At 39.0% G+C, this 27658-nt stretch overlaps 1 pseudogene; it reads left to right on the top strand.

The window, feature by feature from the left end:
• Nucleotides 1-5576: 5576 nt before the first annotated feature.
• LOC148732566 (uncharacterized) lies at nucleotides 5577-7360 on the top strand (annotated as a pseudogene).
• Nucleotides 7361-27658: the final 20298 nt, after the last annotated feature.

Genomic DNA, 27658 nt, shown 5'->3' with positions numbered 1-27658 from the left:
GATGTGGTATCCCTATACACCACAATACCAATACAAGAAGCCATCACCAACGCTACAGATGGAATCCGGAACACAAAACTCCACCTCTCCAAACAAGACATCTCAGATCTACTCCAAGTCACGCTAAACAACATGTACTTCTCCTTCAGAGATCGAGTTTTTCGCCAAAGTGAAGGCCTACCCATGGGTTCTAACATCTCAGGTTTACTGGCCATCCTGTTCATGGACAAACTAGAAAGCATCGCCCTCACCTCAAACCTAATGATAAGCCCTTACCAGGGAAATGTTGACGAAATTTACCTCCAGACAACCAATGAAGAAACAGCAGACCATTTCCACCATGTAATAAACAATGTACACCCTAATTTTAAATTTGAAATTGAAAAATACTTTCGTATCCCTGATGATACCGTGGATCGGCGAAAGCTCGGATTTTTAAAACATTTTACCTTTTACTGCAGTGTAAGGCTTCATTCGATTAATTTGTTTATATCTTTTGCAATTGTTGTTGTTTTCTTTTTTTGTCATCGATTAACTCTTCTTCATGGGTAAACAAGGAGGAAAAGCCCTGTTTAGCCATCAAAATTTTTGAGTGGGGTATGACAACGCAAGTGTCAAGTAAAAGCGAGTGACCCGCGTATCGCGCTCGCTATAAAAGTGTGGATAGGCCATTTTTTCGCGCTCCTTATTCTCTTTAATACGGGGGCGCGCCAAAACCACATTTAAGACAAAGATTGAATGAAACTAAAATTTCACTTGACCACAGATTAGCTGGCTTTCCTAGCACCACTTTTTATATCCTTCAACCAGGCGTTTTTTTTGTTGTCAGTCCGTAACCGCAAGCCTTTCGCACTCGAAAACTGCCTGATCGCAACTTTCGCCTTTTAAACCGCCTATTCTTCATGATACTATTTTCTAAATTTTTTTATTTCCTATTTTCTATTTTCATGATACTAATATTTATAATTCCGATGACATTTTGACCAACGGGAGTCTGTCAGTCTATCTAAGAATTCGCTGCTAACGAATTTGCTAAACGTTTTTTAAAGAGCGTGGTTATTGTTAATTATTGCTATTGTTCACTTTATGTCACCTTGGGATTTACTTTACATATGCAACCGTTTGATTGACAGTAACTGAAAACTGCAAAGAGACTCGTGTATTCCCAAAGCTTTACCTGCTGACCAGTCACGACCGACTAGTTCAGGATATGCAAGTTATTATGCTGCCCGCTGATTAAATGGGCACTGCAAGTACATGTCGCGAAGTACATGTCTGGGCGATGGAATTAAGGAAGTAAAGGAAGTAAAGTACGTAAGTGAAGAAAGGAAAGCAAGTAATTAAGTAAGTAAACGTATATGTGCACGATCCTTCGCAGTAAAGCACTATTTAAGCAATAGTGAAAATCAGACCTGAAAAAAATTTCAGGCCTGTACGGCATTCGAACCACTGACCTCTGCGATACTAGTGCAGCGCTCTACCAATTGAGCTAACAAGCCAACTGGGAGCAGGCCATCAAATTAATTCGACATAAACCCATAGATGATAAATCAAACAACAACAAACATATAAAACATATGTATGAACTGCGGTTATGAAACGTATATATGCACGATCCTTCGCAGTAAAGCACTATTTGAGCAATAGTGAAAATCAGACCTGAAAAAAATTTCAGGCCTGTACGGGATTCGAACCACTGACCTCTGCGATACTAGTGCAGCGCTCTACCAATTGAGCTAACAAGCCAACTGGGAGCAGGCCATCAAATTAATTCGACATAAACCCGTAGATGATAAATCAAACAACAACAAACATATGAAACATATGTATGAACTGCGGTTATGAAACGTATATATGCACGATCCTTCGCAGTAAAGCACTATTTGAGCAATAGTGAAAATCAGACCTGAAAAAAAAAAAAAAAATTTCAGGCCTGTACGGGATTTGAACCACTGACCTCTGCGATACTAGTGCAGCGCTCTACCAATCGAGCTAACAAGCCAACTGGGAGCAGGCCATCAAATTAATTCGACATAAACCCGTAGATGATAAATCAAACAACAACAAACATATGAAACATATGTATGAACTGCGGTTATGAAACGTATATGTGCACGATCCTTCGCAGTAACGCACTATTTGAGCAATAGTGAAAATCAGACCTGAAAAAAATTTCAGGCCTGTACGGGATTCGAACCACTGACCTCTGCGATACTAGTGCAGCGCTCTACCAATTGAGCTAACAAGCCAACTGGGAGCAGGCCATCAAATTAATTCGACATAAACCCGTAGATGATAAATCAAACAACAACAAACATATGAAACATATGTATGAACTGCGGTTATGAAACGTATATGTGCACGATCCTTCGCAGTAAAGCACTATTTGAGCAATAGTGAAAATCAGACCTGAAAAAAAAAAAAAAATTTCAGGCCTGTACGGGATTTGAACCACTGACCTCTGCGATACTAGTGCAGCGCTCTACCAATTGAGCTAACAAGCCAACTGGGAGCAGGCCATCAAATTAATTCGACATAAACCCGTAGATGATAAATCAAACAACAACAAACATATGAAACATATCTATGAACTGGGGTTATGAAACGTATGTGTGTAAGTAAAGTTAGTAAGTAAGTAAAGTAAGTAGAGTAGATAAGTATTGTAAGGAAGTAGGTAAAGTAAGTAGGTAAAGTAATTAACTAACTAATAGACTATAAAGTAAGAAAGTAAAGTAGACAAAACAAGTAAGTAAGTAAGTAAGTAACAAAAGTCGTGTTTTATCGGGTTATAAAACACTCCCGGTCGTTTATTAAACAGTACGTAAAGGAAGTAAAGGTTATTTACTTACTTTACTTTACTTGCTTACTTACTTAAATTTAGTCAGCAAAGTAAGTGAAGTAAGTTAGTGAGGCAGAGGAGTAAAGTAAATAAGTAGGTAAGAAAGTAAAGTAAGTAACTAAAAGTGAAGAGAATAGAGCAAGTAAGTTAAGTAAGTAAAGTTAGTAAGTGGGTAAAGTAAATAAGTAAGTAAGTAAATTTAGGTTACTTCCCACCCTCGCGGGTGTCCTCTGGGAAAAAATTCGTACGCGCGCTAGTTTCAAGAAAACCCAAACAAACAATACGTCAAAAAAAAGCTTAATAAATGCATTTTACGATAAAATTATAAATTAGGCTACATTTTATTTAGGGAGTATCAGGAGCAGGTAAGGCGTAAAACAATCGAGGGTCCTTTTATTCAATTTATCGGGTATCGGATCCCGCAGCACGAGCAAAATGGCTGCAAAGTCTTATTTACAAGGCATCAATCAACAAAAGCGTGTCAGGCTTTTCCGATATTCTGATTGGTTGTCTAGATATCCGCATCTAAAGTTAGAGTAGCGTAAAATATATGCGAAACGTATTGCGTAAATGGACACAAAGTAAGGAATATTTCAAATATCACAATTTCCTGACACACTTTCGTTCGTCATTATCCCTAGAATGTTTTGGCGAAATTTCACGAAAATCGGTCAAATCTACATACCCTATAAATTCGCTCAAAGTGGATGTATTCCTCTGAAAATCAAATGCGAAATTTTCGCTACTAAAGGTTTGTAAAGAACTAGCGCCACACCAAGAGATTATCTCGCCTCCCGAAACGGCGAACCAATGGAAAGACGGGACTTCCTGGCGTCAATGACAATCAAGATTTTCCTGGGAAAAGTATCCCATAACAGTCAAGTTTTTTTTCTCTCACTCTGTTGAACGTTGAGTAATGGGCAAAATCGGCAAAGAAAAAACCCGGGGCAAAAAAGTGAAGCTGGAGAAACTGCTGAAAAGCAAGGTAGCGAATCGACAGACAGCTTAAGTAATACCCTTATCGCTGAAGTGAGTTCCCTCGGGTAGGTTTATTCGTGATTTCATACGATCCGAGGCGATTGCCTATGTTTTGTATTAAGGGCGGTACTTGCTTGTTGAAAGGAAACGTCGGTTTTAACCTAATGTACGACAAACGTAGATTTGATGGCGACTTCTTTGTTCGTCATTTGGATGCCAGCGTGGAGAGAGGCGCTAGGACTGTTTTATTGCCTGACAAAATGGTGCCATTTCTCTGTTCTTTGGGCTTGTTTTTTTCTTTTTCTTTGCCCAGGGACTCCTCCAGTTTTGATTTCAATTTTTTATCCATGAGAAAAGACTTTCCACCAGCAGAGAACTTTCACGTGTGAATTTTATCGAGTGCGCGATGTAAACAAAACATGCAAATAACATAGAATTGCCGCGAGTATTCCCCCAGAGGATTCGCCCGTTTACGAGATTATGACACCGTCCTGATTTATAAACTTTTATCTAAAAATACCTTTTCCTAAATAAGTCGGACGCTTTTTGAGATTTTAATTTTTTTCTTTTTGTAAACGTTAGGTAAAATATTGAACTTCAATCTAGTCCAATACAAGAAAAAACGATTTTTTTCCGCCTCTGAAGTTGGAAAGTAACCTTAAGTAACGAAGTAAAGTAGGTAAGTAAATAAGTCTGTTAAGTAAGTAACAAAAGTAGGTAAGTAAATAAAGTAGATAAGAAAGGTAGTTAGTAACTAAGTTAGTAAAGTAAGTAAGAAAAGCCTACTTTCTTTACTAATTTACGTACTTACTTTAATTACTTACTTAATTTAATTAGTAGGTAAGTAAGTAATTTCCTAATTTACGTACTTACTTAAATTACTTCTTGCTTTTAAGTTTAGTCCGAAAATGTCTGGCCTAATTTCCTTTAACTTTGAAATCGCGCCAGGTGATGTCTTGGACCAAAGCTTACTATGTCTGATATGGCGAGACAACAATTTTCCTTTTTGCTTATAAAGCTCCGGCCGTTTAGAAAATAGTGAGAAGAGAAGATGAACATTTTCGGGTTTTCTGTTTCAATCAAATTAGCGTTCAGTGGAACTTTGTAACGAAGGATTTAATGAGAAACGCTATATGGTGACACAAATTATTGTAGTTTTATTTGGACATAACCCAGAGAAACTTGGACTGGACTGACATATTTAGCGTTTAATTTGAACCAACAAAAAAAAAAGACTACTCGAAAAATTCTCGGTTATTCCATACGATTTCATCTTTTTGACTTGTCACGTATTGCAGTTTATGTTTGGTACATTTCTGATCATTTCAACCAAGCACTAATAACTATTCTTTTGTCGGCTCCGTTTCATTCCAGTTAAGTGTTGATGAGTCAGTTCGTGTCCATGTCTTACGGGCACAGCGCATGTGTGGCCTACCTGCAGGAGATGATCTCCTAACAAAGCGCTGGCTTGAGACCCTGCACCTGCCACCACTGTCGAGCCAGGATCGAAGGAGACGGGTGCAACGTGAACTTCACGGTAAGCGCTTTGATTGGACGGATCCGGGTGTATTGCATTAATGTCGGCTGCTCCTGTATAGGGAGGCATGGCGAGAAAGAAAAACATAAGGCCACTTGCCCCTTTTTGATCTTGGACTGCTGCCATGGACCCGATGGCTGCTTGGCGAAACCGTAGAGGTTTGCGATGGACCACCGCTTACGATCCTGCCTCTGCGAAAAAATCTCCTGCATTTATTGCCACATGAAGGTGGAGAGATTAACATTTGATACTCACGTGGAACACTGCCCAGAAATTTCACGGTCCTGCCCACTTCAGTTTGGAAAACAGTTACCATGGTAAGTTTGTATGATAGCCAAAACAGTTCGATACATGTGTAGTTCAGGTCGCCGCAAACTAGACAGCAAAACAGACTTTCAAACGCTATTCGAGATCTGAAACAAACAACAAATTGATGGTGATATATAAAGCGGTAGAAAGTCATTGATAGAGACGGTCTAAAAGATGAAGAGATAGATCTGAATAAATACACAATCCACGGTAAGGAACCTATACAAGCGATGTAAACTATGAAAAGTTTTGCAGAAACAATTAGGTGAATGTTGAAAAAATGCGCACATGAAATTGTGACAAGGGAAAAGGAAACAAAATCTAAAATATCATACGTTCACAGCTTGTTATTTAGATTGCTTTTAACGTTACCAGTAAAAGTAAGCATGAATTGCTTTTAAAAAATATTTTTCTTGGACTAGAAGGCCAAATTAACCAGATCATTTTCACGATTTGAAAGGCTTTTCTCTTTACTCATTTCTTCGTTTACTACTTATGGAGTATGATGTGTTATCAATTGGAAATCCGCGCGATAATGATTTCGCGCATTAATTACTAGTCTGCTATACAATGTATCCACACCAGGAGGTTTAAGTGGAAGGGTTTGAGATTTGATTGTCCTGCCTACATATTGCATATCCACCTGCCACTTGGCGAGTGTCCGGGACGTGTCGTGAAATGTGAAGTAAATGGGTGCCACAATTTCTTTTGCGCTAGCAGTGGAGGATGAACATGATAAGAAGTCATGTCTTTTCCCGCCAATAGTAATTATTTTAATGTATTTCATTGTTTTCTTTGGTCACGTGATTTTTAGTTTTTGCAGTTCAGTCACGAAATTTTAAGCTTTGCTTTACCTCTCGTTTCTCGTCCTTTTGTGGAGTTTATTTGAAGTATTTTCGAGCTTAACTGTTGGGGTGGCACGGTTGTTTTGAGTCGAGTAAGTATAGGCTGAGTATTCCGCTTGTGGAGCGCTGAATGGGCCGATCGAGGACAATAAAGAACGACAAAGAACTAGAGGTTTGTGACTGATCTCGTGTTTCGGATTTACATACATCACAAGAAATACCTGGAAAGTTACTTGGTGCTGCTGAAGCAAGAGGTGGAGAGGCTTAGAGCAACTTTGTTCGATCAGATGGGTAACATTCCTCAGCTTGTAAATAGGAGATGAATTCTCTGCGATAAATTTCATTGAAACAAGCTGCTGTAGACGTGTTTTTTTTGTTTTTTGTTTTTTGTTTTGTTTTTGTTTTATTTTTGTTTTGGATTACTATTACCTCGGGGCTGGGCTGATAGTCGAATCTTGTAAGGGACATAATGTGTCATTATTCGTACTACCCGTACATTGTGATTAGTGTGCAAATCTTTAAATAAATAAATAAATATACTTGATATAGTGTAACAGTCGTAGTTTCAGTTTATTAATTCTGTATCATGGCTGCCCTTCACTTCAGTAAAAAGTATGCGGAATGATTTGAAGAGTTATTTTAGTAAATACTGACTTATACCTTGCCGATTTTTAGGCTGATGAAACGGTACAACAAGTTTTATAACGAAGGAAGAGTTTTCGCTGGACTGTGAAAAAGGCCGACCTAATAGATGGGAAGGATGCCACGAGTCCCTTCCTCACTCTCGAGAGGAACACGCAGAGGTCCATTTGGGCGCGGGCATCTACACCTCAGAAGTTCATGCTAGAATAGCTGGTCTCCTTGATGCTGCTTACAAGCAGTTGAAGGTAAGGACAGAAAAATTTTAATTTTTTGCTTAGGCCGCGTTTGTTTTGAATAAAAATTTCAACTGAAAGAAGAACTCCGTTTCCCGATCTAGACTTCGATGTTGTCTGTTGAGGGCACTTTACTCTCTTATGATTGGCAATCGATATCGGCTTTTTCTTAATTGATATCACACAAGTGGGGCGGATCCAGACCTTGAGCTAAAGGGGAGGGGGGGGGGGGGAGATGGGAGGTTTTTGTGTGTACATCTGTCAGCTATTCTTCCTTCTGTGTTTATTTTTTTATCCAAAATATAAGGGGAGAGGAGCGGGCAACCCGGGCCCGTCCCCCAGATCCGCCACTACAAACTAAATAGCACTTTGAACAAGTTGCACTCTAGCTGTGTTAAGCTTTATAAGTTAAAGAATATTTCAAAAATTAATCAGAGCTGACCTGACCTGACACTTCCTTACCCTTTTTGTTCTGTTTTGTTTTTGTTTTTAGGATGCATTACTTGGTGATGGAAAGGTGAAGAAAGTAGTTGAAACACCCCCTCCAATGACCATAGACGAAGGGGGTGTGGTCAGTATGGATGTAGACTTTGGGTAGATCACGGATGGTGCGATTGAAAATAGCATTAGGCATCTATGCCCACGTATAGTTACCTCTACCTGTTCGGTTGTAGTCAACCTCGTTGTTCGAGAACAATTATCTTATTAACTTCAAGTGTGTTATGATTTTCGTTAAAGGTTTCAATAACCTGCAAGTACTAACTACTCTTATTCGACGGGTAACCGTAATTCGCTACAAAAAGGAACTGTCGGGGGCGCAAACGTCAAGTTTGCTGGGCGAGAGAGAATCATTTTTTTTTAGACTTAGAGGAGGAGGAGACTAACCCTAACACCTCCCCCCCGCCCCCTTTTAAGAATACCACCAGAGAAACACGATTAACGCAACATCCTTCTCGCAACCCTAAAATATAACAAGGCAAACTAAACCCTAAAGGAGATGAATAGAACGCTTATTCCTATCGGTACGGGAGTTGTAAGTTTGAAGCTTTAAAACCCTTTTAAAAAGTTAATAGTATCTTATAAGTTGGAACGAAAAAAAGGGATTTTCACGAAGTTTTTAAGGAGTTCAATCGTATTTTACACGCTAGAGTGGGTCGAGTTTCGTTTCCAAGAAAGAGTGACTGGAAGGCTGGTACCCTAGAAGGAGCGCATTTTCGCTTCATTGTAGAGACTCAGCGACGCGATTGTTGTTAACCCTTTCACTCCTAAGATCCCATTTGTAATTCTCCTTAGTGTTTACCATAAAGTTCTTATGACGTTACTTCGGAGAATTTGGTATTGGATCAACTTAAACTCGCCCGCCCGTACTTAGCAAATCTATCGTATGAGGAACCCAGGTTTGATAAGCTATTAGCTTCTGCTGGGTTTCCTCGCCACACTTTTTTATATGTGATCATGAATAGTAATTTTATATAGATTAAGTATAGTTTGTTGTATAATGATATCATTATAGTTATTATTTTTGACATTGTTGTAACAACTGTAATTTATTTTTGTATGTGTGTGTGTAAGTGGCAAAAATGAATAATAATAATAAAAAGCATCCCCTGATTCATATATTTCTTTGTTCGACTTATTACTTATCTGCTTGATATGTTATTGATTCTGAAAGGAGAAATTCTGTCTCGGTCATTCGTGGGAGTTAAGGGTTTAATGGCGTTTGGGATTAACGGAATTCACTCAAAATATGAGTTCACTGCTAGTGAAAAAAAGTTCTTGGGAAGTAGACGAACTGATGTCAAAAATGAAAGGTTAGCTAATCGGTATCAGTTTAATTTTCTAATGACGCAGTTATCGAGCTTACCGTAAATGCAGGAACTAGCAAGGAAAACGTTCGTACATTAGTATATCCCTCGTAACGGGGTTCTCTATTCTTTCTTGTTTCGGGGTAGTTAAACTAGCGAAAATTACGAGCTTCATGTCCCCCCAACCTCTTTGACATAGGAATAATAAAAAATTTTGGGGAGATGTGGTAAGGAATGGGACATTCATTTTGTTGTTGAACCAGTTAAGTCACTGTCTAACAAATGCTCCCCTCCCATGACGTCCCCTTTCTACCACCTAACACATGTAAAAAAATAACCTGTACCACGATATTGTAATATTTCCCCATGTTACTTGATCAAACGCGCGTATGACAGGGTCCGGGCTGAATGGCGTTCCAATAACACTCCTAATGACCTTGGAAAGAAACGGCAAATCCACCAGGGGAAGGGGAAACAGCTGTGTCAACAGAATTTTTCAAGTGAAAGAAGATGACCAGCAAATAAGTCTTTTGTCAGATATTCTGTCCCCTTTCAATCTAAAACCACTACGAAAGCGTGTTTGTCGCCGTGCATGTTCAAATTCGACTACAGCTCTCACAATTTCAAAACCAAACAGTTAGTGCTACTTTACATTAGCCTTAAAATGTCCGTTTCATGAGCTGCACTTGTAATTTTTGGAATCAAGAAGCTTGTGAAATTATGAATGTTTGGTTGTTTTATGGCTATAACTATTTTGTATTTCATGTGGCTTTCTGCTACTCTCTTTACTGCTTTCTTTCACACTTCAGCCTATTCTCAATCTGCGTCAAATGAATATGAAATACATATTATTGATATTAATTTGAACCTTTGGCTTTTCTATAATTTTTTGTCTGAAATTTGATTAATTTGGTTAAAGAAGACGTTTTTGAAACGTATTACCAAATTACCCGCAGGTTCAAAGTTTGCTTTGGGTATAATAATAATAATAATAATAATAATAATAATAATGATAATAATAATAATAATAATAACTTTTATTTATATAGCGCTCATATCCTGAGCTCATGGCGCTTTACAACACTGTGCGGGGACTTTACCATACTGCTAAGCAGTTTACAATCAAATAAAGGCGAATAGTTATTTCTTTCCGTTAGACAGCAATTTTACGCAAGAAAATTTCTCTGCTCGGTGGCGTGCTGCATAATCTTGTAGACCATTTTCATGGAATGAGTCAACTGAATGGTTTGTTCTACGTCACACCAAACTTTTCTAACTTTTTTTTCGCGGTATATTTCCATTGGTCACATCAGAAAACAATGGGATAGATCTTGAATCTGTAAGTGCCGTACTTCTTTGATCAAGCGCGGTGGCATTTATTAAATTTTTCGCGTGGCGCTTATTTGAGGGCGGCGCTTATTTAAGAAGCATCTTTATAAAAAGCATTTTTCTCTGGGTCCTCCAGTTTCCTCCGTCTGCAAAAACCAACATTCCAAATTTCGATTAGACCTGGAAACAGTGGACAAGAAGAGCCACCCAGCAGAATGTCCATTGCCAAATTTCCCATCATTTCCCATTATTATTTCCCATTATATACTTATTAACAAAATGTTTCAAAGTTAACTTGGAAGTCTTTTTAAGTTACCTTTCTTGAAGGTTCCGGCGAAGCCCCTGTCTTTAATTTGAATAACGTCTGTTTTCTTTCTCATCGTAATTGCGGTCCAAAATCATTCGGGTTCTATTGACAAGAATTTCGATGAGTGTTATTTAAATAAAAATGTTTTTCACCAGCCTAGGTATCTGAAAAAAGTGTGCCCTCTGTCCTGAGTATCGCCTTCGGCCTACGACCTCGGGCGGTATACAAGACCTCGGGCACAGTTTTTCCCAGTACGGACCTCCCACCTGGTGAATAGCATTTATTGATGAGATTTCCTGCGATGAAGTGGTTCGGGTCTCTAAATAGGATCTAGGTTGAGTCGGCGTAATACTGTCCTGACGAGACAGATTCGATAGAGGGGAGTGTTCCAGCTCAGCTGCTGGGCTCTCCCTCCCATTTACACCAGACCAAAGCCGTAGAGTGGCTTGTAGTATCTTTGATCTAGTCTGAAAATTCCCTTTGAGGGGAGATCTTGAGAAAAGGCATAATTTGTCTAAGTGGGGGGCTTAGAGGGAACTCCATGGCCAACTCGTGCCAGGAAACCGTCCGAAGACTTGAAGAGGAGTGTGCCTAGGACCCCCGCTAGACAACTCGATTGTGGAGAAAGGATGAAGAAGTAAAAACTAATGGGGTGAGAGCATTTGAATGTGAAAAACGGGGTGTAAGCACACAGGGAAACAGCATCTATGTGCAACACGTTTTTCTTGAATCGTGGTTGAGTAGTAATCGCGACTTTCATAATATTACAGAATTTAATAACTCTGAGATAAGCTAGAAGAATTATTCTTGAAAGCCCTCCCTATTTCTTGGGCTATGGCGACTTCCTCTAGATCTTTAATCCCAGGAAGGAGCTTTAAGAATAGCTGGGTTACCAGAAAGGCCCCTGGTTGGTTTTAGGATAGCATTGTATCTGGGAGCAGGTTCGCTACCATTTTTCCTGGCGATGCGGACAAGTGCTCCAGAGCTGCCATTGCAGGATGGAAATCAAACACACCAGGAGGACGGGACAAAAGTTGTCGCAGGTCCTCATCTACCGCGTCTGGGGGTGCCTGGGAAAATATGTGAAAGGGAATATGTCAATTGCTTAACAAGTTTGACGAAGCAAACCATGGAGGTAAAATATGCACGAGAATACAACTGTTATTCGCCTGGCCGAATTGGTAAAAAACGAGGTAGTCTTGTTACGAGCCAAGTGGCCCATCAGGCCGCGCCTTACTCCGGTTTCTGTTGCATGAAGTGACTAAGAATATATCGTCTCCCCCCTGGATGGTATGCTAGTCCATCGCAGGGTTAAAGAAAGCTAAAGTTTCTTGGGAATAACCATCCCTAAAATACATTGTTAAAAGGTTTGAGCTCAAGTATCGGTAATCGCCATACTTTAATTTTAATTTTAGTTTAATAATTGCCTTTAGAGCGCTATTTTCATTCAATGATCAACAGCGCTTAGCAACTTAGAATACTACAGTAAATTCAAATTTATAAAACTAATTACATGTACATTAATATTAACAATGTATGTTAAAAATAAGAATGATATGGAATATCCATAATAAGGATCTTAATTAGGAATAAGGATCTTAATAAGGAACTTAATTAGTAATACTAATAAAAGTAATTGTCAGACAGGGTACTTTGAGAAAGCTGCACGAAATAAATAAGTTTTTAGCTTACATTTAAAAATGGAAAATGATTGCATATCACGTAATTCAGCTGGCAGAGCATTCCATAAGTACGGGGCAGCAGCAGAGAATGATCTGTCCCCCAACGTGGCAAGCATTTTCCCCTAAGGAGGGTCAAGTAATAAACTTTGATTTGATCTAAGATTATATACAGACCTAGGCTTAATGTTAATTAGTTCAATGATATACCTTGGCGCCCATCCATGAATAGCTTTAAATGTTAACCGCCTACCGGTTAGCTCAATTGGTTAGAGCGCTGGATTGTTGTGCGGGTGGTCGAGGTCGATGGTTCGAGGCCCGGCCGGACCAACACTCAAGGTCTTAAAATAACTGAGGAGAATGCGCTACCTTGCTATAATATCATGAAATGCATAGACATTCTAGTCTTCTCGGATAAGGACGAATAAACCGTAGGTCCCGTCTCCTGCATCTATTAATTAGTTAATTTTGTTAGGCAGGGGACGTTAAAGAACACACTCACGAAATTACTGTGATGTGATCTGGCCTGTTTACTGGGAATTGGGGGGAGGGGGCATCTTCATATACGTTTCCTTCGATTGTTTGTAAACTGCTGATGCAGTCCGGCCAAAGTCCCCCGAAAAGTGTTGTGATGCGCATTTGATCATATCCACATGTTAATTTGCGCAATATAAATATTGAATTATTATTATTATTATTATTATTATTATTATTATTATTAAAATTATGATCATAAAATGAACACGATGTTGTACTGGTAACCAGTGAAGTTGACAAAGCTCAGGAGAAATATGCGAATACTTACTTAAACTCAGTACAAGTCTAGCCGTAGCATTCTGTACACGTTGCAATTTGGCTATTTGCGACTTAGGAAGGCCATTCAAAAGTCCATTACAATAGTCTAAACGACTAGTGATAAAAGCATAATTAAGCGTTAATAACGAATCGCGAGATAAATAATTCTTAATCCTACTAATATTATGTAGGTGATAAAACGCGGAATTACAAATTTTATTAACCTGCGTTGACATAGACAACTTATTATCAAACCATGCACCGAGATTTCTAACACAGGAACTAGGATAAATATCATAATCACCTACGGAAATATTCTATTCATCGTTGATCTTACCTAATTGTTGTCTAGTTACTATTAAGATCCACTCAGTTTTATCGTCATTAATCATTAGCCTATCCCTAATCATCCAATTTCATAAATCACAAATACATCTATTCGTAGCACTGACAGCTTCATCAAGACTAGACTTATCATCAGACTTGAAGCTAAGATACAATTGCGTATCACCAGCAAAGCAATGCACACTAGGAAGATTCTTTACGATAGCGAATAGCTTTGATGCATAAACTATGAATAATAAAGGTCCAAGGCAAGAGCGCTGTGGAACACCACAGTCCAATTCAAAATAATTGGACAGAGTACCATGTATAGAGGCCCGCTGGCTTCTTTAAGAAAGACAGGAGTGGAACCATTTGAGAGCATTCCCACGTAAACCAACATCATTATGCACACGATCGAGCAACATATCGTGGGACACTGTGTCAAATGCTGCGCTAAGATCCAATAGAACCAATAACGTTACATGTTGGGAGTTCATCTTTAAAAGAATATCATTCATTACTCTCACTAATGCAGTCTCAGTACTGTGGTATTTTCTATATGCAGACTGGAATAAGGGATAAATAATAAGGGATAAGGGATAATCAGATCAAGGGTGTGACCCGACCGACGCGTCGGTTTAACCACATGTTGGAGGAAACCCATAGATTCAAGTAACTCAAGAAAAATATCCCTATCTGGATCACTCAGCTGATCAACATGTATGTTGAAATCCCCGGTTATCAGCAACGGTTCAGACGACATAACAATGGATTCTAAATATGTAGAGAACTCCGCGATGAATGTTCTGATAGTAACTGGATGGTTTGTCGAGTATGGTGGACGGTATATAATAATATTCCGTAGTGTAAAGGACCCATGCTTTATAATCCATTCTGAAAACTCGAAAGAATTACGATCACCGGCACCAACTTTATTTACATTGATGTTATCTCTGAGCAATATAACAGTTCCTCCCCCGATACGACCTGGTCGTGGTTGGTCCAGAAACTTGAATCCAGGAGGAGTGATCTCAACACGATGTGCAGTATCGTCAGCTGTAAGCCAGGTCTCAGTGATGGTAATAATATCTGCTGCACACGACTCCACGTAACAAACAAAGTCAGCAGATTTATTCTTCAGTGATCTAGCATTTAGGCAGCATAATCTTAATTGCTTTCCTGACTCTTGCTGATCAATGTTAACATTAACCAGAGTACGAGAGATCATATAGTTAGAACGAGCAATATCTGGACGACAAGAAATAAGCACGGGGATCTTTCGCTGTCTTCTTCGTTGACCACCTCTGCGTCCTCGATATTTAAAAATACCAATTAACTTCAATACAGGAACAATGGAACAATCAAGGGACCAATTGAAGCGATGCCGAATACCAAGTAATTCCGCACGGGAATATGTAGTTGTAGTTATAGAGAAACAGTCCGTATGCAAATCGCAGCTCCTTCGATGAAATTCATTCTGAAAACTTCGATGAAATTCATTCTGAAAACTTCCAGGACCAGGATTTCTAAGAACATCTTTGTACACCGTTAAATCAAGCGGTGGATCATGACCAGGAATCAACAGTGATAAATACCCATGCTTAGTCCATTTAGATAGCAGGACTCTCATTTGGCAGAAACCCGTTGAACTCGATGAGCGTCGAACCAATGTAGGCTGGCTTGAAATGAAGAACCACGGAAAGTCATTCTTCGGGTTTCCAGTAGAACTCCATGGATAAAATAAATAACTGCCATCTTTAAATAAATGGGTCGAACCCAAAAATGAGGGAACTTTGCTTTGTAGTAAGGAGAAATATAGAACTAATATCAGAGCATTTTACCAATTAAACTAACACTAGTCAGGGAAAACCAGAGCAACGGCGCCAATACCCTGTCTCCACTTTAATGGTAGCGCCAAAATAACATCACTCTCCGTTACGTCAGGTACATTATAGAGACACCATTTGACGCCAACGTTACTTCCTTTCCTGGATAGACTACACAAACACCACCTGGGGCCAACGTAATTTCGTCTGAAGGTGTAGTCTGATCGTCCGGGTGAGTGTAGTCCTGAGAAGGACTGTTGTCGGTGGTAGTGACTGACGTTTCGACAACCTGTGCGGAAGTCATCATCAGAGTCAAGTGAATGATTGTTGTCAGTAGAATGTTCTTATTCCAGTTCGTGTGGAACGATTGACTGGGACTCTGCGCAATGCCTAAACATTGACTGGGACTCTGCGCAATGCCTAACCTACAGCACTGACTATTTTCAACGACTGACTCTGGAAAGCTGGTTTACTAACTTAGAACAGACTCCCCTAAACAGATGTCAACAACTACCCGCCCCATACAAACGACTCATTCACGACATAAACATCACAAACGACCGAAAACGAACGACCTAACTTTACCGACAGATCGAAACAGACCAATCACGACCGACTTACGTCACTTGAGTCTTACAGCCAATAACATCTCGGCAAAACCAACCGATCATTCCACACGAACTGGAATAAGAACATTCTACTGACAACAATCATTCACTTGACTCTAATGATGACTTCCGCACAGGTTGTCGAAACGTCAGTCACTACCACCGACAACAGTCCTTCTCAGGACTACACTCACCCGGACGATCAGACTACACCTTCACATGTTACCCCCGGGTTCAAACCATTTACTGTAATTTCGTCTTTTGAATATGTTACACAAAAGCCATGGGGCGCCCACGTAGTTTTCTCTTCTAATCACCTTACACAAACGCCACACAGCGTCAAAGTAATTTAACTTTGCAGAGGTACTATCTCTCGTACGTTTCACGGACATATGTCTAGCCAACGTAGATACTCTGCTGCGCTCTAATTTCAAAGACACAAAAAGATAGTCTATAAAGCTTAAGTCGCCATTCTCCTTTTACGTTTCACAGTCGCGTGAACAGGCGGTGCTGGCCATAGTTTAGGATCTGCCGAGGCGATCGCGGCCCCACGGCTGGTTTCAAGTTCCACAGGGACGTGGGCCAATAACAAAAGTTTCAGCGGCGCTGCCTGCACTTGTTTCCAGGGACTGCGGAGTCAGGAGACTTGCGAGATGGGAGACATTTGAATGCAAAGGCCCAATAGAATAGCAGACACGGGAGTACGGAGTTATCCGACAGGTAGCGGCTTTTACAGGAATGAGAAAAGCTGTTTCGCGTTTGCCGTGTACGGTGCTAAATTTCTATTGTTTTGTTCACCAACGTGATTTAAAACGCTTAAGCCTGCAATGGCCGTTTGCGCCCGAATTTCTGCAAAAGGCAATTATATGCTAAAATTTCGTTGACATCACTAAAAGTTACACGTTATGTCATCAAGTTTTCTTGGAGTTGAAGCATCGGGACTTTTGACAACACACTCATTCATAGCGAGATTTCGCATCTCGCAGATTCAACCGAGGATAATTTATGAGCTCGTTGTAAATTTTCTGTACGGAGTGAATCTCTACCGAGCAAACCGTTTAATAAATCAAAACCTTTGCATCTAGGTAGGCCGAGCGAAAATATATTTTCCCACGCGCGCACACAACCCTAACGTTGTGCGCAGCCCGTGTGTGCTGTGACTATACCTGGCACCTTCCATAATCGTGCGGTATACAAGCTTTCCCTGCAAAAGGCTGTGGAAAATTTAAGAAAGGGTATTTTTTCGGCTTTGTGGTTACGTGATCTAACAAATGCTTGCAACGAAACATCATTATTTCTGCTCCCACACTCTCGGAAAGTAAAGTCATATCACCCTGGCCCCTCGTCGAAGCGTTTTGCTCTAGTTAGTAGAGAGAGATTTAGCACCGCGTTTACGTAAAACGGCAAACGTCAGCTTGCCATTTCACATTTCACATATAACAGCGTGAAACTCGCTGCTTTGCCTTCGCGTGAGCTCACGTCATGGCGAATTTGAAGGCGCCCTGGTATGACCTAGAAGGAATAATTTTGGTGCCCTTTTTCTGGCAATTAACTTCTACTCTTTGAGAGAAAAAGTGAAGAAAATCTTACGCACACGGCAAACGCGAAACAGGTTACTTTTACGTAGAAACGGCAACGCGCAACCGGCGAATGCGAAAAAATGGCGGGAAGAAGAAGGTCACGTGGTCATTCTTGCCGCTCACGTTTCACACAAACGCGAAACTAAATCTCTCTTAAGACTTCGTCAAGCTCGCCTGATAGTTCTCAGTCCACAATCAGTCATATAAGTGGGCGATCATAAGACTCCATTTATTAAGCGAGGCTACGGTATTCTTCTGCATCATTCCCATATCTTTCTTGTATATCCTTCGCTTTTAAGCGTTGCATGCGACGATCAAACCACAAAGAAAACATGTCAAGGTCTTCACCAAATTCGTCAGCATACAAGACGTTTAAATGGTGATTAATCCAATCCAACATAATTAATATCTCATCTACTGCATCCTTCGCTGAACGATGAACCACGAAACCCATTAGTTCCTATATTTTTACGATAATGAAGTTTTCAAGATTGAATTTCCCTCTAGCGAGGTTTCTGATATTGCCATAGTTGTAGACAAGAACCAAAATGAAAATATTGATGCATATGAGATTCAGTCCCAATTTAACGCCGTAACGTAAACAGGGCGAGTGACTGTACAGCAATCTTTAAAATAGCCAACTCCGCCACCGACGACTCCTGCGACTAGAAGAGACTGTAGAATGATGACGAGCGAAGAAAACAGGATATCAATACAGTTAACCGGAATGCTATCTTTAGTGAATGTAATGATGATTTGCATGAAATAACAGCTAAAACAACTGATCTGCTTAAAGCAATTGCTAATAAACGCGCTCCAATAAGACAAATGACCCGAAAGAAGCAAAAATTATTCAACAAGCCCTGGATAACTAATGCTATATTTAAATCAATCAAAACTAAGCACAATATGTATAAAACCCACTTTCTCTCTGGAAATCCAATTAAGATAATAAGATATAAAGAGTATGCAAACAAGTTAAACTGGCTTAAAAATATAAGCAAAAAAAATTACTTTTCTCAACATTCTGACCTTTGTAAAAATAACATGAAAGAAGCTTCGAAATTAATTGGTGTATTGATTAAACGTACCAATAGAGCTGGAATCGCAGACCAGTTTAATAAACATTTTGTAAATGTTGGACCAAACCTGGCCAAAGAAATCAAGAATTGTGAAGGAAGGCCCACACAATATATAAAATCAACTCCTATTGATACTTTTGTTATGTCCTATGTTACAGAACCTGAGGTCTGTTCACTTTTTAAAATCTTAAATGATAGTAAATCATCCCTAGATGTTCCTAATAAAATGATTAAAATTGCTGCTGAGCCTTTGTCAGTGCCCTAAACATATATCTATAACCTGTCTATCAAAACTGGGGTTGTGCCCGATGTATTAAAAGTTTCACAAGTTATTCCTATTCATAAATGGGGAGATCCTACACACCTGAGTAATTATCGCCCAATAGCAACTCTCTCCCCATTCAGTAAAGTACTTGAACGTCTAGTCTATAACCAACGATACTCCTTTATAGAAAAGCACCAAATCTTATATAGATACCAATTTGGATTTAGAAAAGGGCACTCTACTGAACAGGTTCTTGAAATAACAGATAACTTGAAGCTAGCTATAGATAGGAAACAAATAACTTGTGGACTGTTCCTTGACAAAGGCTTTTGATATAGTTAATCATGACATCCTACTATCTAAACTCTTTTTATATGGCATTCGTGGAATTCCAGGTAAATGGTTTAAAAGTTATTTGGAACACCGTACACAATATGTGAAGTTTGAATCTGTTAAGTCTGGATATGAAAATATTACATGTGGCATACCCCAGGGCTCAAATCTAGGCCCACTGCTGTTTCTAATCTATGTAAATGAACTGCCAAACTGTACTAACAAACTCTCAGTGCGGAGCTTTGCAGATGATACTAACTTATTCTTTACTGATTACTGCTTACAGCATCTTGAATCTGTTATGAACAATGAAATGAAACAAGTTTATAAATACTGTGCCTTAATTAAGCTGTCAATTAACTTTTCAAAGACAAACTACATGTTAATTTTGTCTTCTAGATGCCAAACAAAAGTAACTATTGATAATATAGAGCAAAAAGATAATATTATATACCTAGGGGTCTACATTGACAAGTATCTTAACTGGCAGCCTCAAATACAACATATAAACAATAAGATAATAAAAAATATTGGAATACTTACAAAATTAAGATATCACTTGAATCTCAATAATCAGACAAATATACTATGCTTTAAGCTATCCATATCTAAGTTATGGTATAATAGTATGGGGCTGTGCTTATAAAAGTAAATTGAATTACCTCCAAGTTAATCAGAACAAATGCCTCCGAAGAATCTTCTTTGCACATACTATAGGAACTGAACTCATTACCTGACTCGTGAATTCCGCGTTAAATTGCACTTGAAAACTGATAACGCACTCATCGCTTCGCGATTCGTGCGATATCGGTTTTCGCGTGCAATTTAACGCGGAATTCACGAGTCAGGTAATGAATTTTCCTTGAATCGCATCATTGAATAAAAATAGGAAAACAAGAAAACAGCAATAATATTGTTTGTTTTCATCCTGAGCGCGCGTCAACTTGTCAGAACTGTCATTGCGTTAGCGAATAGGAAGCAAGGTCAGTCCTGCACGTTAGAACCTTCGACATCTTTATTTGAACCTCGTTTTTACACTCAGTTTCAAACCTTTTAAACAAGCTTCACACTATTTAAGAATAATGGTGGTATTTCACTGAATTTACAAGCCGTTTATTTTTAACATCTCTTTTTCAAATTTGCACTGAATTTGCTCGAGAAGGAAAATAATTTACAGCTTTTCTCTCTTTGGTGGCAAAACAGAAAGAAATGAAGTGTGCAAGCGAAAGGACTGAAAGTTTAACATTGTGATTAATAAAAGGTATGTACCTTGGAGTGTAAATACGTGTATTGATATTTTGTTCCTTTAAAAAAAAAGACGTGTTTCATGAAAAGTCCAAAAATTCTGATCTTTTTATTTGTAGAAATTCACTACAGGCAACTGCCATTAGCTGGGTCTTTGGGATGAGCATTCAACTGAAAGTTGATGGAAATGTTCACTGGAGAGTTGTTGAACGATACATTGGTGAACAGTCCACCTAGAACTCTTGCTCTTAGACTATCACTACCGTTATTCATGGTTGTGTTCTTGTCGACTACTGATGGAAGTGCAAGGCTGTTGACATTAATTTCTCGCAAAGCTTCAGTGCGTGGACCGCCGCTGGCGTTGACAGCTGTGACAGTCGTAATAGTACGACTGAAACCCAGCCAACTTGCTTGACGTCCTTCGATGTTTTTCTAAAATATTATGGCTGTAGGTAGATATTGAACCCGGGTTGGCGTGACCTGTTAGCTCGGAGATTGTTTCTTCTGGGCCGTATTCACAGGATTTTCTCGCTTTCGCGTTGTCGCGAGCGAAAGAGGTTTTTCATGCCTCTCCAAGAATTTATATTCAAGGAAGAACCTCAGGCTCACTTTGAGAAACGCTTTTTTGTTTCTCGTTCTTCGAAAGGTGGCAATGGTTTTGAAAACATTTTAAATTGACTCAGAAACAAAACTTTGTGACGATTTGACGATAGTTGTTATGCTTACGAAGATGCGAAACAATTTTACTTAGCCTCGTTTTCAACTCGCAATTCCACGCTAAATACCTCGCGTCACTAACCAATCAGAATGCGAGATTGTATTCAATGATGCAATTTTAGGGACTGTCCTGATCCATTCTATAAACTCTTAGAAATTCTTAAACTAGAAAACATATATAAACTCAAAATGTGCTGCCTTATACATAAAATTGTGAATAAAGCTGATAGCATTCCAGATGTATATACATAGATACAATACGAGATTCACAAATGAATTCAATTTTTCTAGAATGCAAATATCAACTAATTCTGGCAAAATTTTTTTCAAGTATGCTGGATCCAAGAAATGGGAATCTGTGCCGCTTGAAATTAAGTATCTCTCTTTTACTTCCTTTAAAAAAGAATGGAAGCGTCATCTTTTGGTTGGTCAAAGGTGAAATCCCTACTGGTTTGATGCTAGATAAAATAACTTTGTTCTCTTGCTCCTAAACTGTAGGAAATAACAAATCTTACCACACTTTATTTACCCTACATAATTAGCATTAATCGCCTCATTCTTTCTTTTTATTTCTCATTTTTTTTTATCTTTTTCTTTCTTTTAAAGTGCACCTAAACCCCCAAATTTTTTTTTCGCTTAACGAAAAAAGCTTATTTTTTGGAGTAATTCTGTCCAAAATTTGGTTAATTTGCTCAAATCTTTAATTTTGTGTTCAGTCAAAATACGGAAAATCTGCTGCCATCTTGCCCCACGGCCGAGTTTAAAGAGGAATGGCTCTAGCAGGTAATGTGACGTCAAATCGAAAACACGGAAGTCTGCATTTCACACATTTTCACTTGTTTGGGAAGGTTGTCGTCGATATTGTCTGAAATATGCCGACTAGGTGGGTTATATGAAGCGCGATACCCTCTTGCAAATTTCGCACGTTGGTACATTCTCCTACAACACACTTAGGCAGAATATTTTCGGACAATATCGACTACAACCTTCCCAAACAAGTAAAAATGTGTGAAATGCAGACTTTCGTGTTCTCGATTTGACGTCACATTACCCGCTAGAGCCATTCCTCTTTAAACTCGGTCGTGGGACAAGATGGCGGCCGATTTTCCGTATTTTGACTGAGCACAGAAAATTGAAGATTTGAGCAAATAAAAAAATGTTTACACAGAAATACTCCAAAAAATACGCTTATTTCGTTAAGCGAAAAAACATTTTTGGGTTTAGGTGCACTTTAACTTAATTTAATTTTTATTTATTTACTTATTTCTCTTTGTTTACAAGATTAATAGTGTAAATATAGAATTAAAGTAAAGTAAGTCTTGTGTAAATGTTAAGATACACCAGTTAATCACACGTGACAGTGGCCAACTCGAATAAATTAGTGGAATGAAACGCGTTCGTTGATCCCTGTGGGATTTAGACTAATTCCTCACCCGCATTCCACTAATTTATTCGTGTTTTTCTCGTTGCCATGTTCCCACCAATAACGTAGCTCCATTTTCTGCCTTTAAAAGCACACACAACCCACAGTTCCTCTATTCGTTCCGACGAAGGGCTAACGCTCGAAACGTCAGCTTTTTTAATCGTCACGGTGGCCAATTTACCATTTCAACTTTAATGATATATCCAAATTATTTCGTTACCCCCACCGACGCAGCCCCAAACAGTTTCTTTAGAAACTATCAGCCTTTATTCATGAATAAAGTGAATCCAATTGAGTACTGAACGAGTTCCCGAGCTGATCCCTTCATTGCATAAAATAAATGCCTCACACGAGGATTGAATTTGAGCAAATACAGTAGCTTCAAAGTGTTCAAGAGCATCAGTAACGATATTAATACCGTTTCCAAGACCTCTAAGAGAACCCCTTTATCAAAACTGATAAACTGAAATGTATTGTTTCTTAGTTGTAGAAAAGCTCTGCTTAATTGAAAATGTGGGTGATGACAAAGACAAGGACTATTAAAGTCTGCGTGAGTTCAACCCAGTTTAGAAACCGTGCAAAATACATTCGAACACCCGCATTCATCTTCGACGTTTCCTTGACAACAAAGTATATAATATAAACAACTAGTGACAACTGACAGGCTACAGTAACAGCACTTAGTCTCCATCGATTTCGTATACATGAATGCCACGATAATTGCTATTAATTATTGTAGTGGGTGAAGGTAGAACCTTCGTTACTGTGCTGCATCTTGTAGTTGGTGACCCAACAGTAAATAACTGATTTATCTTCCTTGAGCTGGAACACCTGTCAACCTGGTGAACTCGCTTCTCTGATCAATTTGAAGCCACTGATTTGCATCCTAAGTTTTGGCTGTTCATGCTCCTTTTTCCCTGGAGATGGTTTGTGATGGAGTCTTCCATTACTGGCGGCATGTTTGGCGATTTGTTTCTGAAGATGCTTGCACCTGTTCAATGGGTATTTCAAAATTTTCCATCCCAAGTGCCTGCTGACAATACAAAAAGTTAAAAAGCATATGAAACAAGAATCTACAAGCATAAATATTACTCATAAAACTTGTAAGCTGAATTATCCTTGAAAATCCATATTTTGACTTTCACCGTGACATCAAATACAGCCCGGGCCTTATTTGAAAACGAGAGGAATTCTGTCAGTTATCTTGTTCAACCCTTGGTTTTTGGAGATGATGTTGACGAGGTTGACGTATTACTGCTGTAAGAGTGCGTAACGATATACATTCCTTGTCATTCGATTCAATTTCGATTAATTTGACTTTCGATTTTGACTATATCAATTCGAATTATGCTAAAACATTAGTCATTTGAATTCTTATAACATGATACACAATGAGATGCAATGAATATATGAAGTTCATATATTTTAAATTGCGGTATTAGATACGTATGATGTGCGATCCTTCGCAGAAGATAGCGCTATTTATGCAATAGCGAAAATCAGACCTGAAAAAAATCAGGCCTGTACGGGACTCGAACCACTGACCTCTGCGATACTAGTGCAGCGCTCTACCAATTGAGCTAACAAGCCAACTGGGAGCAGGCCGTTGTTGATTCGTAATAAACCCGTGAAAGTGATAAATGAGATGCAATGAATATATGAAGTTCATATATTTTGAACTGCGGTATTAGATACGTATGATGTGCGATCCTCGCTATTTATGCAATAGCGAAAATCAGACCTGAAAAAAATCAGGCCTGTACGGGACTTGAACCACTGACCTCTGCGATACTAGTGCAGCGCTCTACCAATTGAGCTAACAAGCCAACTGGGAGCAGGCCGTTGTTGATTCATGGCCACTAAGCAGACACAAGCTTGAAGTTGAACCAGCACAGTACTTGAAAGCTGCTGAGCAAATTTTGCGGATAGTTTGAGACTTGTCTGTTGTACTGTCAAAGCAGCGGATCTAAAGATGGAGGTGGATTCACAATCCCTTGGTCACTTGTCACTTTGTTTGCCTTTTTTTTCGAAATTAGAAAGGCAACTTTTTTAACCAGCAACACAAAATGGCGCACGAACTGCAAACGTCTCTGCTCGTCATTAGAATACGTACATTTTAAAGGTTCTGGATTCTTTTTTTTCTTTTTCCTTTTTTTTTTTTTCTGATTTTACAACATAATAAGTCACTGAGGGCATCCTGGGAAAGGTATGCAAAAAAATCAACCCAAAATCGAAACATGGGATCAAAGAATCATGAATCAAACTAAACGATCGTAATCGCAATTAATTGAGGTTTCGATTACTCGTTACACCACTATGCTGTAGAGCAGTTGAGTCAATCAACCTATCATCATGGGTTTATTACGAATCAACTTAACGGCCTGCTCCCAGTTGGCTTTTTAGCTCAATTGGTAGAGCGCTGCACTAGTATCGCAGAGGTCAGTGGTTTGAATCCCGTACAGGCCTGATGTTTTTCAGGTCTGATTTTCGCTATTGCATAAATAGCGCTATCTTCTGCGAAGGATCGTACATCATACGTATTTAATACGGCAGGTCAAAATATATGAACTTCATATATTCATTTAAATGTTTCCTTCCTTGTGCAAAAAGACATGGAGGAAGTCAAAATGGTGTTAAAACTACCAGAGTCAGGAGTTTGGACAACTCAGTTTGCACATTCTATAGCACAATAGAAAAGGGATTTTATCACAATCATTTTCCACAATTTGCTCATTTCAATTAATCTTTTACAAGCTTGGAACTTACGTTCGCTTTGGGCCTAGAGATTTCTTTTTCTTCTTCTTTCTTTCTTTGCGCACATTTTGCTTTTCAAGTCTCACAAGGGGAATAGCCATTGAGACAGCTTTACCAAAATACAACAACCAATCAATTTCTATGGCTTGTAGAGAAATCAATCAAACTGCAAGAAATGAGAGACAACCTTGCACTTTATTAGAAACCAGCAAACTAGATTGATAAATATTTGTACAAACTAATAAAATCGTATTGAGCCACTGAATTGTAGATGTGATAAAGTGGTACTTGAACTCCATGAGGACAACAGCCAATAAATGAGGTTTATTTGGGTCCCATGCATGAACCTTGATACCCAATGAACCCTCAGACGAAAACCTTACGGGTTTTGATCTAAGATCAAACACCAGCTCTTAAATAAGCATTTTCAAAAACTAATACGTTGTGAATATCAATTTCAAACATGATCTGAACATTATTTCACAAAAGGTCTTCGGTGGATATATCTCCCCTAACTTCTTGGCCACCTCCATCACAAACTTGCTAAACAAGTAACTCAAGGTTTCTGCATCCATTTCTTCAATGCTGGTAGAAAGATGGACGACCTTGAGTAAACCATAGTCTTTAAAGCGTGTTTCTGGATCAAAAACGGGAGCTATAACCGACCGAGAAACTTGCCATTCTCCAAAAGTTGTTATCGACCATTTGTTGTTACATTTGGTATACAAGGGAATAGCTTTTTCGACTAACTCGCGTTCCTCGTAAACCGTTCTCGGTTCCCTAAATCTTGACGCTCCGCCTTCATTCATGGTCACACACTAACTACACCAAAACAATTAATCATGCATGTTGACGTAAAGTCACGGAAAGAGCAAAATTGCGTGGCTGCATAAATAATCGTTCTTTCATTTGGGGAGGACAATGAATAAAATGTATCACTGCATATTTTTTTATAGTTTCGTTAAGAAGTCATCTCAAATGCTCGCGCTTCGTGTTTCATCAGGGGTATTGTACACCTCAAAACAATAAAAGCACGCAGCCCGCGGCCCCGTGCTTCCATCTGTTTCTCGGTGTTTGAAATCCCTGATAAAACACTCGCACTCGTTTTTGATGTATTACTTAAATGATACCGGAACATATTATTCCTACTTCATAAAATAACGAAAAAAAAAGCAGAAAAGAGTATTGAGGAAAAGAGCAGTTTGTGCTCTCAAACTTACCCCAAGCGACCCCAAATATAGAGCGATGGAGTCATATCAGGCAGAGGGGCAGTAAAACGTTCAGACTTTTTACTAACCTCTGACAAGCTTGCATTTCTTACGATAAATGGCTAAGAATACAACAAATTTCTTACTTGAAGCTCGATGATTGGTCGGAAATCTTCAAACAGTTTTGTAGTCAAAGGACAACGTCCACTGAAAGACAGACGCCACACGTAAGAATGTGACGGGAAAGTGCTCTTTGTCTCGCCACCAGGGCCTTTCACGTATCACAGGCCATTAGGTTTAGATGCCAGCGGAGTATTTCATGACTGTAAAACCCGTTCATAATTCTCGAGGTATTGGCAGATAGTTTTCCTGACTTGGAAAAGATATGGACTTCAGATCGTTATTGTTGAGCACTTAATTTGAGAAGACCTTCCTTTCACGGCATGCAAGGGTACCGCGGGGCTTCGCCCCAAATCTTTACCAATTAGCCAACTGTTTCATCTCGTTTCGTTTATGAACAGATTTTCATTTCTTTTATCAAATGCATATTGACTTCTAAACCAATATCTATATTATTAGCTACGCTTATTATCACGCAACTGCAAGAGTGATGAAAAGCCGCTCCTTCGGTAACTGGATTGACACTATTTAGAATCGCAACAAAAAATAAAAAGACTACTCTAAAATCATCTGAGTTGCAATCAAGAGCTTTCAGTGCGACGAACACCGAAAATTTTTTGATTTGAACGTGCGCAGCAGAGATGGTTTTTTGCAATGGGTGCGAACGTCTTTAACTTTCCATGCGATTAAGTACTCTGATTGAAATCGAATTGTTGATTAAAAGAAATTGAATATGTAGCTCCTTTAGATATACATTCCTTTCCCTTTTGTGAGTTCGGTTACATTTTCACGGTCATAAAAGGGAACTATAGATTGTTCGCAATACATCAGGACGCCCATACTAGTCACCAAAACAAGAGGGACGGACATGTCAG

Source organism: Stylophora pistillata, chromosome 4, assembly GCF_964205215.1.
Source record: "Stylophora pistillata chromosome 4, jaStyPist1.2, whole genome shotgun sequence".
Taxonomy (NCBI): domain Eukaryota; kingdom Metazoa; phylum Cnidaria; class Anthozoa; order Scleractinia; family Pocilloporidae; genus Stylophora; species Stylophora pistillata.
Note: the sequence above shows the minus strand (reverse complement) of the source record. Positions and strands in the feature narration are given on the sequence as shown.